At 38.0% G+C, this 18,143-nt stretch overlaps 1 protein-coding gene across 6 annotated transcripts in view; it reads right to left on the minus strand.

The window, feature by feature from the left end:
- The window catches only part of prdm16 (PR domain 16), a 400,466-nt gene that overhangs the window by 253,834 nt on the left and 128,489 nt on the right, over nucleotides 1-18,143 (minus strand). The window lies entirely within an intron of this gene.

The raw sequence follows: 18,143 nt of genomic DNA on the forward strand, positions 1-18,143 counted from the left end.
AAAATTTGTATTCGTATTGTCGCGCCGAGTACGAAAGTTTTGGATTCATTAAAGCTTTGGTATTATGACTTTCCTTGGGCCAGGTTGGAGCTGCAGAGTGCCATTGAGTCCTATGGGAGACTTTCCTTGGGCCGGGTTGGAGCTGCAGAGTGCCATTGAGCCCTATGGGAGACTTTCCTTGGGCCAGGTTGGAGCTGCAGAGTGCCATTGAGTCCTATGGGACACTTTCCTTGGGCCAGATTGGAGCTGCAGAGTGCCATTGAGCCCTATGGGAGACTTTCCTTGGGCCAGGTTGGAGCTGCAGAGTGCCATTGAGTCCTATGGGAGACTTTCCTTGGGCCGGGTTGGAGCTGCAGAGTGCCATTGAGTCCTATGGGACACTTTCCTTGGGCCAGATTGGAGCTGCAGAGTGCCATTGAGCCCTATGGGAGACTTTCCTTGGGCCAGGTTGGAGCTGCAGAGTGCCATTGAGCCCTATGGGAGACTTTCCTTGGGCCAGGTTGGAGCTGCAGAGTACCATTGAGCCCTATGGGAGACTTTCCTTGGGCCGGGTTGGAGCTGCAGAGTGCCATTGAGCCCTATGGGAGACTTTCCTTGGGCCGGGTTGGAGATGCAGAGTGCCATTGAGCCCTATGGGAGGCTTTCCTTGGGCCAGGTTGGAGCTGCAGAGTGCCACTGAGCCCTATGGGAGACTTTCCTTGGGCCGGGTTGGAGCTGCAGAGTGCCATTGAGCCCTATGGGAGACTTTCCTTGGGCCAGGTTGGAGCTGCAGAGTGCCATTGAGCCCTATGGGAGACTTTCCTTGGGCCGGGTTGGAGCTGCAGAGTGCCATTGAGCCCTATGGGAGACTTTCCTTGGGCCAGGTTAGAGCTGCAGCGTGCCATTGAGCCCTATGGGAGACTTTCCTTGGGCCAGGCTGGAGCTGCAGAGTGCCATTGAATCCTATGGGAGACTTCCAAAATCATGCACAGAAGGATCAAAGTCGGAAAGGTTTTCCCGCTGTTTACAATCGTTCGGTACGAAAATTTCAGATCGCCAATACGATATTATCGTGACTAATACGACTTTTTCGTATGATATTTGCGATCTTTAGAAATTATCGTATCCAATACGAATTTTTCCCATTTGGGATTCAAACTCATGATTTCATGAATGCGCCCCTTAGTATGTTATAGAATGAACTATATCTGACAACTTTGCATTTGGTCTTCATAATTTATTTTTTATATAGATTTTGAAATATTTAAATATTTGACTCCTTCTTCTACATCTTTTCACATAGGAGTCAGTGACCCCACCAGCCAAAAAATATTGCTCTTTGCAGCTACAATTTTATTTTTATTTTGACTTTTTATTCCTTTTCTTTCTGTTTAGTCCCTTTACTGTTCCTATTAGCGCCTCTCATTCACACCACTGCCTGGTTGCTATGGTAAACAAGATCCTAGCAACCAGATAGCTGCTCAAATTCCAAACTGGAGAGCTGCTAAACAAAAGGCTAAATAACTAAAAAACATTAAAAAATTTAAAACCAATTGCAAATTTCTACATCATGCTAAAAGTTAATTTAAAGTTGTCTTCTTCCATCCCCAACTCCCTTCTAGAGCTCACAGTCAGTTTCCCACTAGGCTCACCCCATCACTATTCCAACCTATAAGATGTCGCTGTTGTACTTGTGATCTAGCATTCAGTGTACAAGTCTGCAAAGCTCCTCATTTGCTGAATACATGGGACAAGACAGATTATTAATCTTTAATCAAGGAAATATATCATATTAATTCGAGTTTACACATTGTAGAGACTGTATAGGCACAGTGGATTTTTTCCCCTTCATTTATATGGCAAGTACAATTTGTAGTCTATTAATTCCACATGAAGTTTAATCTCGTATCAAATTAGAAAACAGTTTTATTAGCAGAGAAGAGCGTGAGAGTGTACAATCTAAGAACTACCCAGGCGATATTAGGCCTGCTGACCTATCAAATGCTTCAATGTGAAGTTAAATGCAATTTAATAGCATGAATTCCAGAGGCGCAGAACATAATCCAAGGTCTTTGTATCTTTGATGATAATGATTGCCATGAGAAGCCATTGCCAGGTCTTTCAGGCTAATTAGCTGAGATGTCCTGGGTGAGCAGAATAGTTGCTACACAGTATCAGGCTATACTGTATCTCTTCAACCTGGATCTCAGCTAACTAACTAATTAGGCTGGGGATATCAAACCATAGCAACGCTAAATTTGCAACAAGAAAATAAAATTGATTAAGAAAATTCAGATAATTTGAATATATATGCTCTATATTTTACAGGGAAAATGCCATCACAAAGACATTTATCTGTACCTTAAAGCAATGTTTTATATTCTAGAAATAATGTGATAATTACTTTTGAAAAATGCATAGTCTTGCTCAGTGGAAGGATTCTAGATATACACAGTAATAGTAACAGTAATAGTCTCAGAAAGCACACAGTAGCTGCTCTTTATGAAGGCTTCTTTCCCTGTTATTTCCACGTGCAATAGGAATAATGCTCACCTATAAAATTGCATACAAGGACTTACAGGCACAGTCAGCACTTGCATTCATTAACTTGCACTCAGAATGACAGTTCTAACAGCTCATCATGACAAAGTTTGATTACAGCCAAGTATTTGGTTTACATCTGAATATAAATATACTAATTATTAGCAACTCCCTCTCTAAGTAACTAAACCTTGGATTCAGTACATCCCTCGAATAAATAGGGTAGTTCACAAGTTATATTCTTAGCAACTTTTCAACTTTTTTTTTTATTGTTTTAGAATTATTTCCTCTTCTGCCCTTTTTGCAGCTTTCACTGGGGGTCACGGACCCCGGCTGCCATAAAACGATTGCTCTATGCTACTTTAGCCATTTTTTTTATTACTTTTTATTCAGCTCCTCTCCTATTCTCCTTCTAGAGTCTCATTCAAATCACTGCCAAGTTGCTAGGGGAAATGGAGCCCTAGCAACCAGATAGCTGCTGAAATTCCAAACTGGAACGCTGTTGAGCAAAAGTTAAGTAACTGAATCAATAAAGTGAGGACCAATTGCAAAAGGTCTTGGAATATCACTGTCTGCCCCATACAAAAAGTTTATCTAAAGTTGAACTAATTAGCAGGACTCTTGTTATCCCCTGCAGCACTCAGTAATGTATAAAACTAAACCCTACCGAGTTGCTAAACATGTTGGCTCTTTATAAATATGAGTGACTAACTATAATGATAATAATAATATAACAAGAGTGATTTGCCAGTAGTTTCATTGGGTTAATGTTTGTGCCTTCTAAATCCAAATAAACACCTATAATGGCAAAAATCAAATCAAGCCTTGACTGCTTTCCTGAGAGCAATTTAACTGCTTCTCGACTCCACTTCTCTTTAGCAAACAGCGTGTTCAAGTTTAAGGAAGCTCGCCACTTATGGTCATTTACAGCTTACATCCCAGTAAATCCAGAAGGTGTCTGCTGCAAAAGAAGGACTAGCCAAGCATCTTAATCCTCCTGTTCATTCATGCTCTTTATAATGTTCTTTCAGGCCTCTGCTGAGAGCCTGTGCTGAAACGAAGGCTGATAAATTAGTCTGGAGGGAAACAAGACAGATCCTGCTTGTAAAAGGTCATTCCAACTTTGTTCTGGGTGAAGCTTTATCTTGACTGCAGCTGTGACAGACAATGCCCTGGGCATTAATGGCAGAAATCTTAGTTCTGCTCATGAAATTGCTCTGCTGATAAAGTAGAATAAACTTCACTGGGATCTTAATAAAAAAAAGGGATATAGATTTTCGGCAAAGCATCATTCAGCTGGGGTGGCACAATAATATAGATAATTTAACACTGAAGTCCATCTGTTGCTGTAAAGAAATGAATGGAGAATGCATAAATGTATAGAAATGGGGACTTTGTTTCTGGATAAGCCTTTCCTGGTCTTTGAGATGTTTGGGGGTTTGTATCAAGTTCCATGCATAGATTGTATCTGCTGAATCTTTAACCTTGAAAGCTGTGTGCTACTCTATGAAACCTACATATGCAGAGTTAGTGAGCCAAGGACGTGGTTCTTGATGCCTCTTATCCTGGATGGAGGAACCTATTGTAGTGCCTGTTGTTGTTCTGGCACTTTAATAACCAGCATCAGGCATTTAATAATATTATACAATAATTAAACACATTATTCAGTGAGAAACACAACCATTTATTGGCTCAGAATTTAAATACAAAATTCAAAAAACAAAACATACTATACCAAATGGAAGGTACATCCCATGCTACCTGGCACCCTCTCTCCTTCACACTTCGCACACTAAGAGCACTTCCTCTGATGAAGCACTTAGTGTATGAAATGCGTTAGGAAGGAGAGAGGGTGCCAGGTAGCATGGGATGTACCTTCTATTTGGTAGAGTATGTTTTGTTTTTTGAATTTTGTATTTAAATGGTATTTTCAGGACCTTTCAGTGAGATACACCTTAGGTTTTCTTTCTCAATCTTACTAATTGTTATTGAACATTTAATAATTTTACAGTGAGCACCATCATCAGGCCTTTTCATGACTCTTAGGGCTCATCCAGATGAGCGTTTCCTCCTGGGTTCCCCCTTCGATGCCACCTCAGGGAAATGCAGGAGGAAAGCTTGTCTGTATGAGCCCTAAGAGTCATGAAAAGGCCTGATGATGGTGCTCACTGTAAAATTATTAAAGTGCCAGAACAACAACAGGAATAGTGTTGAAAAACAAAGCCCAATGAAGAACAAAGCCATTTCTTTCCCTTTCTCATAAGGTAGTTGGTGCTAATTCCAAGCATTCATTAGGTTACATGCTGCATCTGTAAATTATCATTTATTATCAAATTCATGAAGTCAGTGGTACAAAAAAGTATATTTTTGTCTTTTTCATTCATTTGAGATCCTTAAAGCTAATTTATTGACTTAATTTAACAACTAAGTATTCAATACATATTATCATAATATTTTGCCACACAAGCAAGAATGACCAGTACTTGCAACTGGCAAAATGGCCCCACACCAAAGTAATAATCAGGAGCAATACCAGTATAAAATAAATACAAATTACATCTAAAATGAGTGGGTCAGAGGAAGAAGATCATATAGATGGCACCATTAAACAATTTAAAGGAGACGCATATATATGGCTGTATATAAGCCTATAGTGGTAGTGTAAACCATAAGCCAGTTAGTAGTATCAGGCACAGCAATGCTTGCTTCAATATGACAGAAAACCTTATCTGGAAAACTCCAGGTCCCAAGCATTCCAAATAATATATTACATACCTGTACATGCAAATTAAAACTAACTTTGGGCCTAAATAATAATTTCAAGCATGAAATGTTGTAAAACAGAAATGTAAATATAACACAGAAGAGAGGGGACAAGGCACAATCCCACATTCAGGGGTTGATGAGGACCCAGATATAGTAAATGGGTCCCCAGAGTAGGAATTTCTTCCTAGACAAATGTTCCTTGGTGTGGTCTATGCAGAGCACAGTCATTCTTAATGTAGAATGAACCCTAAAGTGTAAATAGGCGAGTGTGGGTTGTGGGGACAGTGGTGGGTAAAACATAGACCTTACAGACGTATATATATATATATATGTTTAGTATGTATACCAGCTTCGTGTGACTGCATTCTAAGGGGGTCATCCTTTCCAGGACAGGAATTTTTAAGCTGTAAACCCACTTGAAATAACATTCATTTCTGTGGCTCCTGGTGTGTGTTAAAAAATGGCCCTTTTTCCACATAGCACAAGCCGAGCCTTTATTTACACATCCCACTCCAGTGTGCATGCCTGCGATCAATGCAAACACATTAAATGCTTTAAAGAGCATCATCACCAGTCTGGAACTTGATTAAACTAGCCAGCTAGCACTTAGCCAGGTGTCGGCAATAATTCTAATATCTGTTTATTTTTAAGAGAGGAATCTAAAAGCAGGAAGCCACTTAGCTGACGCTTGGTCCCATGCGAAAGCAAAAGAAAATGTTTATGTATTATTTTAATTTTGCCTGCTAATTTAACATTTTAAAACACAGCGTAATTTATAGGGTGACAAGACATGTTCCATAATGCACTGGTGGTCAAGCTGTGGCCTTCAGATGCCAGAGGGAAGTTGAAGTTACGTAATATCTGGAGGGCGCCGGGTTGCCAAAGCTTTCATTCATGACAACAATTCAGCCTTCAGTCACTTTTCTGTAAGTGTCAAGCCACCTTACTGGTGAAAACTTGACCCAAGTTCAACTACTTGTTAGTTGGCTGTGGAAGTACCGTAGTTATCAATAGACTGATACTCAAGCTATCTATACATTAAAAGTCACACTCATTTGGGGAGGTCACCAGATAAGCAGATCTTTCCCCGATATCCCACCTTGAAATGGGTGATATTAGATTGATGCAATAGTTTGACCCTTGGGCCCACCTATCAGATCGCATTGACCGAATATAGACGGGGTACAGACCTATTGAATTTTTAAACCTGAACGACATCTGGATGATTTATGCCCAGAAATTGGTTGGGTAGGCCCATCAAGGGGCCCCATGCGCACACCAATAAGCTGCCTACTTGGACCGTTAGCAGCTTTTATCGACCTGCGTATGGCCACCTTAAGGCTTCTAGCCCCATTACTGCACTTTAGTTTGTTAATATTGTCAATTATTTTCTAACTATTTTCTTGATTTCAAAATGTATTTGGTCTTTGTGGTAGGCAAGCATGCCCTCCAACAGTCCCAGTTTTTTGGGACATTCCTAGGTTCCTACAATGTAAAGGAATAAGTGGGGTTCTATGATTTCTAAAGTGAGAATGTTGAGAGGTAGCATCTCCTTTCAGCAACCCCCATCCCAACATTGGGAAACCCCAAACACATTGCACGTGCAAAATAGCAGTGGAAATTTTGAGGAGATACCAAAAAAACGTTTTCCCCAAGAATTTGGTTTCAAAGGTGATGGTGATTTATCCCTAATACTTACAATTGTGATTTTGCTGTATATAGGATAATTAAGGGTACGATGAGCCGTGCAACATGTGCCTCTGTACTAATACATATAAGACAGATCATCTGTTTTTTTGAATAACTACAAGATTAGATTGGAGCTGAGGTTGCTAAGCTGCTTTCTCTATAGTAAAACATTCACTGGCCTTTAGGTAAAAGAGGATTAAGAGGATTCTAATTAGTGACCTGCACAGAGCCTCCCAGAACAGCCTTGATGTGCTTTATTTAAGAGATGTTGTTTTTCCCTGGTTTGTGGTTAATACGAGGCAGTCAGTTCTCTGCTGAAGGAATATGATAAAAGACTTTGGGAAGATCTCGGTATGCACTGATGGCTTCTAAATATGAAAAGAAAATATTTATTTCCCTTCCATGCCAGTGAGTAAGAATGATCTATTTAAAACTTCAGCACTCATCTCCATTACCCGTGAGTTATTTCCGCTCATGGAAATAATATTGAGATTTCACTTAGTCATTTCTTTTTATACATATAAATTTCCCATACATGCTGACTATGATAGGGAGGAATACGGCAGACTCTTTCGGCACTGGGAAAGCTTTACAGGTTCCCATAAAATCTTCAAGATACTATATCTGCCCAACCGTTGGCTGAGCATTCTGGGAGCTAAAATTTAGTATATATTTATGAGCTTTGATGTTTAACACTATTCTGTATCTGTATGCATTGTTATAGTATATTGATGTATATGACCAGTTCTTATTGCTCTATACAACAACGAATAAAATGAATACATATTGATATTTGGAAACTGCAGTTGGTCCAACTTTACAAGTATGGGATCCAGGGGGACCTGGGGTTTTCCAGATAAGGGATCTTCTGTAATATGGATCACCATGCAAAAAAAAAAAGCATTTAAACATTAAATAAACCCAATAGGATTGTTTTGCCAACAATACAGATTTATGCGGCTTATTTAGGATCAAGTACAAGCTGCTGTTTTATTATTTGCTTTTGATAAAGTCTATGGGAGATGACCTCCCTGTTATTTAGAGCTTTTGGGATAAGGGATACCTGTACATGTATGGAGAAGGTAGAGAATAATGCTAACTTATGGGGGTATGACATAATGAAGTCAGAGTAGTGATGAGCGAATGTTTTTACCAGGCTTGGATTCACAGCGGATTTCTGCATTTCGCCATTGGCGAATTGTTTTGCAAAACGTCTGTGAAAATTTGCAGTGGAAAGATTCGACTACAAAAAAGTTGTGGTCATGGAAAATCGGGCACAGGTGACACCAAAAAGATGCAGGTGCCAAAAAGTAGCACAACAACTGAGTTTTGTAGATTTTTCACTGTTTCACAGTGTCACAAATTTTCTTGTTGTTTTGCGAATTTTATGGCGAAGCAAACCTGGAGAAATTCACTCATTACTAATACAGAGCTGTCAACCCCCCCTATTTGTTTGGGAGTTACCCGAATTTGGCTTCTCACCCCCCGTCTCCCGATAACCAATAGCATTTTACCAAGTTTACATCAAATTGTAGGGGGGGGGGGCAGTGATCTTTTGTCTTCAGTTTGGCATTTGCGCATGCATGTGATGTCAGTTCCGGGTGTAGCTGCAAATCTTTGGTGCAGCTCTGGCATGCACAACACTATTCCCCGGCCACCAATGCATTTAAGTTGCCATCTCTGTGAGTAGTGTTAGTAAGAATGAGGTTAGGTGCCCTTCTGTGGCTCCTGATATTACTGGTATCACCAATGGCCGTTTCCCTGTGACTGTAACAATAACTTATCTCTCATTATTGCCCTAAACACGCATAAGTAGTTTAAAGGATCTATGGAGTATTTGTTTCAGTGATGAAAATGTTCAGTGTGCCTTAGTTTAGATGATAAAGTAAGTAGGTTCTGAGTATTTCTAGGTAAGGGTAATGGACGGGTAATTAATGGTAGAGGGTGGGGGCTTTGCAGGATTGGTACTGCAAACATTTTTCCTCTGTTTCATGTCTTTATTTGGGCCTTAAAAAAGGAATTTATAAGCATAGGGAAAGGGTGGGTGCCTTAACTAATGATGACATGAACACTAAGATATATTTGTTTACTTTAGAAAGGTATGTTTATGTATTTAATGGCATACAAAAACCTGCCAGATTAGCACAAAGATCTCTCAGTAAAACATTTTTCCCAAGGGCAGTAAAAAAAAAGCCATAAACTAAATGGAATCTATACCGAAAAAAAAAATCATGTGAGCTTGACCTAGAGTGAAGCACAATAAACATGATCAGTGCCCCCCCCCCCCAACTAACAAAACAAGACCAATCACATTTACTCCTGTTTATTTGAAGGTGGGTATAGTACTGACTACTGGCTGAGCTACAGCTATGTCTAATCCTTATTCTCAGGCCCCTTTTTTGCCACATGTTAATGGGTTCATATGTTGCCAAGGTCTATCAGGTCAACCAGTTAGATATTTAAGTAGTTGACCTGCTCATTGGTTGCTGTGGGTTAATATAAAGGTGTAGGAACCATCCAAGCCTACTATTCATCAAGGTTCCAAAACTAGAGCAACCAGTACCACTTTTCATATCCAAAAGATAGTGCCATAAACAAGCATCTTATGTGTTTGGATCACCCATATGCCATAGACAGAAAGACCACGGCATCCCCCTTCTTCTGCCTCTGTAGGCATTATGTATGATGCCACATCTAGCTGTTATTGAAATTACAGTTGTCATTAGAATAGAATTGTATACAAAAAAATAAATGCCTTCCCCTTCAGTTATACTTAAGCCCCCCATACGTTTCCATAGGAGTCTTTTCCTCTGAAAACAAATGCTATACCATGAATTAAACTAAGTACAGATTTTAGATGACTTCTCCGGCAGTATTTTCCTCACACTTGTCAATAGTTGCCATCTTTTAATTAGTAAAATAAACAGTGCTATGATAAATGCCATTATTTACTCAATAAATGATCAAAATCATTGTTTTTCTTCTCCACTGGGGCAATAAACTCAAAACGTGGTGTGATTTATGTCAGAGCCAGTGACTCTGTGTCAGCAGGCAAGGGAGTAATAGACTCAAGAGAGCATGCATAAATTTAATCACATCACACAAAATAAAAGAAGCCTTTTTCATCTTCCCTGATAGCGTTGTACACCCGGAGCCAAATCAGAGGATTTCATTTACAAAGTAACATGGTAACCATGATATTCTCTAACTGATTCCACTCTGAAGAACAGCAAGGAAAACGTGGTACAGTTTTGGAAAAGGGATCCTTAATCCTGGAAACCATATAGAAGGGATTTCTATTTACTAAATCCAAATATTGTAGATAACGTGTATGAAATCTGACTGTGGTCATTTAGTATACAGTTCAAATAATTTTCCAATTCTTCTTCAAAGTTTATATTCCAGTCAATGAAACTGTTCCAATACTTCCGCTGTAGCCTCTATATTTACATGAAATATTTAATGACATTACTTTGGTAAATCTTATGCAGGTATGAGATCCCTTATCTGGAAACCAGTTATCCAGAAAGTTCTGAATCACAGGAAGGCCATCTCCCATAGACTCCATTATAACCATTATTATCTAATTTTAAAAAATGATTTATTTTTTCCTCTGTAATTATAAAACAGAACCTTGTACTTGATCCCAACTAATTTATAATGAATCTTTATTGGAGGCAAAGCAATACTATTGGGTTTATTCAATACTGAAATGATTTTTTGCATACATAAAGTTATGGAGATCCGAATTATGGAAAGATCCCTTATCTGGAAAACCCCAGGTCCCGAGCATTCTGGATAACAGATCCCATACCTGTAATACATTAAAAGAGTGAACTGTATTTCCCATCTCATTCTTATCACTAATATGATATATCAGGGTTGCTAGTCACTTAGTAGGTTTGCAGGTTTCCGAAGATTATTCCATAATTCAACTTATGTCTATAGATAATTTTAAAGAGCATGCCAAACTCCCAATGTCTTTTATATCTTATAAAAGCTTTATATGTTGACTTAAGGATATATATTTATTTGCCTTATTCATGATGCACAAGCTAATAGATTTTATAAAAATATAAAGATATTAATTTCTGGATCATATTTGGTTTTTTTGATCAAGTAAAGATTTTATTTGTATTTCTTGTTTGCCTTTACAAATAGTTGTGGACTTTGGACTACATTAAAATTAATGGTCTGATGTGTCTTTCAGCTTGCTTTGTTGTTTTCCTGCAATAAGCTGGCCATGGATAGTAAGACCTTCATTTACAGTTAATATGACCATTACTGAGTTTATTCAAACTCACTTGTTTCGTACAAGGCAATGCAGTCTTTTCATATAGACTAATTCAAAGTCATTCTGGTAAATAAATAGGCAATAGCCAGTATTAAACTTGTATATTAAGCAATTAGAATGCTCAATACATCTGAGTCCTTCCTTGGCATGGATATGAATTTATTTCACACTAATCTATCATCCATATTTAAAAAAAAAGTGTGTGGACCAGTAGACATTTAGCAAATTTGTTTTACATTGTGCCTCTACAATTACATAGTATATTTGCTAACTAAAAAATATATTTCCAAGAATGTTTCTCTATGTGTATTAATGTCACTATCATTGTCTTTTATCATTTAGTGGGTTACGTTAGCAGGGCCAAATCTAAATGGCAAAGTTTAGGCATTAATGAAGGGAGATCAAAATGCAGTATGAATAAGGCTTACCCTTGTAAAATATATATTTTATATTGTGGCATAGTAGCTTTGGAAGACTCTAAAAGGAAAGGATGTATCTCCCAGAATGCTCAAAGAGCAAATGTGGACTATAACAGTGGTTGCGTTCACTGAGGTTAGAAAAGCCAGTACAGCTACTGATTAGTGATGAGTGAAAACTTTCGACAGGTACCAATTAGCGGCGAATTTCCATGTTTCACCATTGTCGTATTTTTTTGCAAAATGGGTGCGAAAATTAATCACAAAAAAAATTGTCGCATGACAAAAAATTGTCGCACACATCCAAAAGAATGTCTTGCGCAACACTTTTTTTTTGAGGCACGGAACAATTTTTTTTGATGGATGTCATTTTGCCCATTTAGTGAGTTTGTGAATTGAAAACTGTCTGTTTTGCTGTGAGTAAAAACCAGTTTCATTCCGACTTGAAAAGTACATTGTGTGTACTGAATGCATTCCTACAACATCCAAAAAAAATCCACTATGCTGTTTAGGGTGTTTTTATATCATTGCTTTTATTGCAGTAAAATATCCTGGTTCCATAGAGATCAGTAATTAAAACAAGGTGCAGTTATTAATTCTAAAACAATCTTTGGGTCATAAAGTGGATTCTGATATTTAATCTGGGTTCTTTTAAAAAAGGTTAAGAAGCCCTGCTGTAGAGCATTAGGGATGTGAGGTCACTTCCGCTCATTAAGTACACCTAGAAAAACAAAAGAATTAACACTCCCAGGTAAATAGAAAGGAAAATATAGTTTACTGCAATCAATGCAAACACAGTATCTCTCCTTGGTATTGATTGCTTCAAAGATTGTTTTAAAATGTGACCTTTACACATGATACCTTAGCAGAATTAATAGGAATAAAATATCGTATTGCAGAGTTGTAAGGTTAGAAAGTTCTGCTTGTACAAACTTACAAACTAAAGGAAAAGCCACTTCTGCTCAAGATGGGCTAACCCTTTATAGTGACCAAAACTGTCCCTAGAATCATACAACATTGTTTCTTAATATAGTGCATACACTAGAATATATATGAATTATATTGCTGAATGCTAGGGTTGTGAAGTGCAGTCTATAAAAAAACCAACTAAACTCTTAAAGTAAGGTTTATCTATCCATAGGTTGGGGCTACAACTAGGTTGCTCAGTGGAGTTCTATCTGGAAACATTGGCTGACCTCTGTACAATCGTTGCTAACATCAACCTAGTATTGAAATCAAATGCACAAATGATACGTGTATAGTTCCGACCATGGTCTACACCAGGGATCCCCAACCTTTCTTACTCGTGAGCAACAGTCAAATGTAAAAAGACTTGGAGAGCAACACAAGCACCATAAGGTGTCAAATAAGGGCTAAGATTGGCTATTAGGTAGCCTCTATGCACACTATCAGCTTACAGGGGGCTTTATTTGGTAGTAAATCTTTTTTTTATTCAACCAAAACTTGCCACCAAGTCAGAAATTCTAAAATAACTACCTGGTTTGGGGGCACTGAGAGCAACATCCAAGGGGTTGGTGAGCAACATGTTGCTCCTGATACACTGGTTGGGGATCACTGCTCTACACTGCACAACAAAGTTTCCTAAGGGATAAGTGAATAGTGTTGGAAAAAACTGATTGCATTGAACATTAAGAGACTTTCATGAGGTGCCTAATGGCCAACTCTCATCTGGTCTTGGCCTTATATAGAGAGTTAGTAGAGTAGATACTGTATGGTAAGCACATAATGAAGTCATTTGCTTTCTAGTGAATAACATATACTTTAGAAGTTGTTTTATCAATTATGATGTCACCATACTGCAATAAGGCTATTTTTATTGATGATATCCCTGTTAAATCAAGCCCAATCCCATTACCCATGCATGTGTTAAGAACATGTGGTTTGACTACGTGTTTGAGACTCCAAAATGTCAATCCGGGTGAACATTTTTCTTGGTGGCTTCAAATCCCAAATGTTTAGCTAAGCTTTAAAGCTGATATTAACTTTATCGAGATATGTGATTTACCTTATGAATTTTGATATTCGGTCACGTCTGAGTTTGATATCGAGACTCGAGAAAAAAAAAGAATGATCAGCATTCCTTATTTGCAGATTGTAGTTAATCAAATCTTATTTACATAATCTATAGCTTTTAAAGGACATCTTACACATTTCTTATAGCCAGAAAACAAGTGCTGAAAGATAAGAGATGCAGCACAAAGCAAGCAATTTATCTAATTGAAATGTGAATACGAGGTCAAAACAGATAGTGATTGGGTGGGTCTGAGGCACTGTTTGAGGACGTTAGAAGGAGGGCAAATAATTTGAACTGCTCGTATAAAAGGTAGCTGTCAGGTCAGGATCAGGGAACAAAGGAACGACAGAGAAACATGAGGAGCACCATGGAGAGAGAAAGTATTCTCACGTAGACCAAAAATAAACAATATCGCAAAGTCAACATCATGGCAAATAATAGAAACTGCCCGTACCAGGCTTGAGGTTCAATGAGTAATAGAGATATGAAACATTACTTAAAAAGAAGAAGGTAAATATAGGCTTGCATCAGGATAAGAGACAAGAACATTTGCTTCAAGGACATTTATGCCTCTTCATACAGCAAAGCTTGGAATCAACAGAGTAATAGGCACTTATAACCCATGTTTCAAATGATGGTGGCTCTGTGTAGGACAGTATGGTAAAATGGATAAACTCCAAATGATAGCTTCACTGATTGCTATCTGCATGCTTCAAAGGAATATATTAGCAGAAATTGCACTGGCATGCATAAACATGTGCATTGTTAATACAAAAACATATAGGAAAAGGTCATTGCCAGCCTGTGTACAGGTAACCTCAGCAAATCTAGTGTTCACAAGTGTTTATTCTTTACAGTATCACCTTCATTTTTAAGGTCTATTTAAATAAAATTTGATGTAGACTAAAGTAGATAAAGTAGAATGTTTAACAATGGCAAAGTAATGACTTCTCATGTAGAGTAAATTCCAAACATTGCTCTCACAAATAGAGATATATAAGATATCCTAAATGTCGACAAACTATAAATAGATATATATATATACAGTATATGTGTGTGTATCAGTCCATGAATACAATTTAAAGCTTTACATATGTTATACATAAAATGGTAAAGGGTATAAAATCTCCCACAATTTGTCCCACAATTACAGAACTTGTAGAGTTTCATTGGCATACATGCTTTTCAGAGGTCATGTCAATACAAAGAAAGAAACCAACACCTACTGAGGCTCTGGTATTTGTGTGATAACTATTTAAATATTGCGTCTTCTGATAAAACAGTAAGAGGTTTGTCACTGATATCAATCTAAAGCCAGAATGCTCGTCATGATTTGTGGATTCTTTTGAAGTCCTCTGACAAAGGTGTTTACTTTCACTCACCTATGTAATACTAATGTAGATAAGTGATTTGTATCTTTTAGCTTGACTCATTAGCACATCCATCAGATCAAGCCCAGACCTGGCTTTTGTAGGTCATGCAAATGGCTTACTGAATTCAGGTGGTACAGTTCACCAAAATTCAAGCTCAGTAAAAGAAATTCCACAGTGGATCTAAATGTTTGTGGGTTACAGTAAGCTGCCATCAACTAAAGGTGGCCATACACGGGCCGATGGTAGCTGCTGATATTGATCCCTTAAGGTGGCCACACACGTGGCGATTTGCGATCTTTCGTGCGACCATTGTACGATATTATCGGTGCGTGTATGGCCAGCTTTAGACTGATTCGGAAGCTTATCGGCCCGTATAGGGGCACAAATGACGGGCCTGCCCGACCAACATGTGACCTGAAATCGGGCAGATATCGATCGGGCAGGTTAAAAAATTTAGTCGGATCGGCAACTGCATGCGGTCCCTGAACCGGCGTTCTAATTTGAATTAGCCTAAATTCACTCATAGGTAGGCGATATTGCTTGGCAACCTCGCCAGGTGAGCGGATCTTAACGTCTATGGCCACCTTAAGGCTGATTCCAGTGCAGTTATTTATTTGATATTTGCTCTTATTTTATACATTGCTATAGACTAATTCCTGAACTTGATTATCTATTCTAACTTCTGACACATATGATCATGAGGGAGTCAGTGAATAATGTATGGCCATCAGAAGTACTTTGGAAATACGGAAGAAGGTACTCTACCATGTATAAGAGAAATCCACTGGAAAATAGGCTACTGGAAAATGCTCAATTCATTGCTACTGTATGAATACCGTCACAAGGCTGGAAAGGTCAGTAAAAGATGTTACATTGCTATGTCATTTAGTAAAAGTTACAGTGTAATGTGAAGGGCAAAATTGTATTAAAAAGGGGAGGGGGTAGAAATAGGCAATAATACAGTATTTTATACATTTGAAAGTATGTTATCCAAGGGATATTGATGAGCTGATATGCCCCGTTTAAAAAATTCACAAAACTAAAGTTGAAAACACTCTACATTTTTTCTTGCATTAAATGCATTAGAGTCAGTGGTCATTTTTTCAGAGTTTTCAGAGTTTATTCAGGTGCAAAAAAATGCTTTTTTTCTGTGACAATAAAATGTATGGCAAAAGTCTAGTACTGTCATTGGCATTTTTCTCTCATCTTTATCTTATCTGTATCTTATCTTTATCTTATCTGTATCTTAACTTTATCTTTCCCAGTGAAACAAAATAATTTTGAGCAGATCTATGAAATCTGCCAAGAGCAGAAACGGGACTGGAGCAGGAAATTGAATAACTTACAACAATGGCCAAGCAAAAGCTAATGCTCAGGGCAGGAAGTGATGTAATAGCTGCCTTTATATAAGGCATAGCTGGCTCTGACCAATAAAACTGCTAAGATGAGAGGGAAAATCCGGGAGAAAGGTAATGAGGGACATAGCCAGCTGCTCTCCGGCCCTAGTGGTTAAGAAGAGCAGTCAGAAACCTTGAGGTTCCTAACTTGAATCCAAACCAATCATCATTTCATATTCCAAAAGGAGAATGTTGTTTCTAAATAGTTACAGTTACAAATATTCAGAGCATAAACAAATTATATAAAAAATATAATGCTTTAGTCTTATATAAATAACTTCTTCTGCAGCCCTTATATTAAAGAACCAGTAACGCCAACAAATGAAAGTGCCCTAAAAGGATTTACAAATGATGTTAGCTTTGCCTGCATCTTATAAAATGTGGTAACATTTCTAGAAAGCATGATAATTGTGTTTAAAAACACTAGTCGTTTTCCTGGTAGGAAATACAATAGACTGGGTGCTTACATGACTGATAAAAAAATGGCTGCAGCAGCAGAACTGATAGAAAACACTGCAATAAAACCCCTTCAGAAAGAAATAAGTAATATATGAAATCAAATTAGTCATTTTCATTTTTGCTCCTGGTCCTTTAAGTACAATAAGAAACTACTGTATATGTATAGCATCCTTTAAATCAATCAGTGTCAAAATGTAATATTCCTTAAGGAAAACACAATCTATTTGCATTATTGATCTAACATAAAGCCAACATATAAATGAGTAAAGCTGCCGAAATTGCTGTTTTTGTAATCTTTATAAAATAACCCCTGTAAGCACATCTGCAGCGAATTCCATTTCAGCAGAAGCATAAAAATACAGAAGAAAAGGGGATGCTTTTTGATAGAGACAGATTTTATGTACGTGTGACAAGTGCATCATCTAACCGCAAAAATGACTTTAATGGGTTTTAAATAAATGGTTTGTATTGTAATACATACATAAGTGGGGAAGGTAGGAGCAATGAATGAGCATTCCCTGAGGCTAAGCATCGTTCAGCTGTGACACCGTGACTGCTATGGGGGGAATAAATTGTACATACTGCTCATGTCTTTGTACAAAATAACAGTTTGGTGGGAACCTGGCCTTTAAAATGGTAACATCAATCAAGCAGGGGGCATGTAGATTTTAGATTACCTTTGGCTTTTTTGTTAACGCTTTAAAAACCGAGAGCCTAGTTTCATAACCAGTAGTGTGTAGGCAATAGTGTAAAGGCTAAGATATGGGCTTGAATCAATGCATTTTGTTTACAATGGTAGAGGCCAAATGAAGTATCCCAGTGCCAGCTTTATATAATAGGTAACACTTCCCAAGTAAGATAGGAAATATATAATATAAAGGCAATCAGGAAGGACTCTGTGCATAGCACTCTTTAGAAAAGCACTCTCCAGGCAATGTCTATGGTCCTGCACTATTCGTCTTCCCATCATCTCATGACTAACAATATCTGCTGATGATTTCTTAGTACAGGTATGGGATCCCTTATCCGGAAACCCCGTTCCAAATTACGGAAAGGCCATCTCCCATAATCTCCATTATAAGCAAATAATTACAATTTTTAAAAAATGATTTTTTCTCTGTAATAATAAAACAGTACCTTGTACTTGATCCCGGCTAAGATATAATTAATCCTTATTGGAGGCACATTTTTAGC

Source organism: Xenopus tropicalis, chromosome 7, assembly GCF_000004195.4.
Source record: "Xenopus tropicalis strain Nigerian chromosome 7, UCB_Xtro_10.0, whole genome shotgun sequence".
Classification (NCBI taxonomy): Eukaryota; Metazoa; Chordata; class Amphibia; order Anura; family Pipidae; genus Xenopus; species Xenopus tropicalis.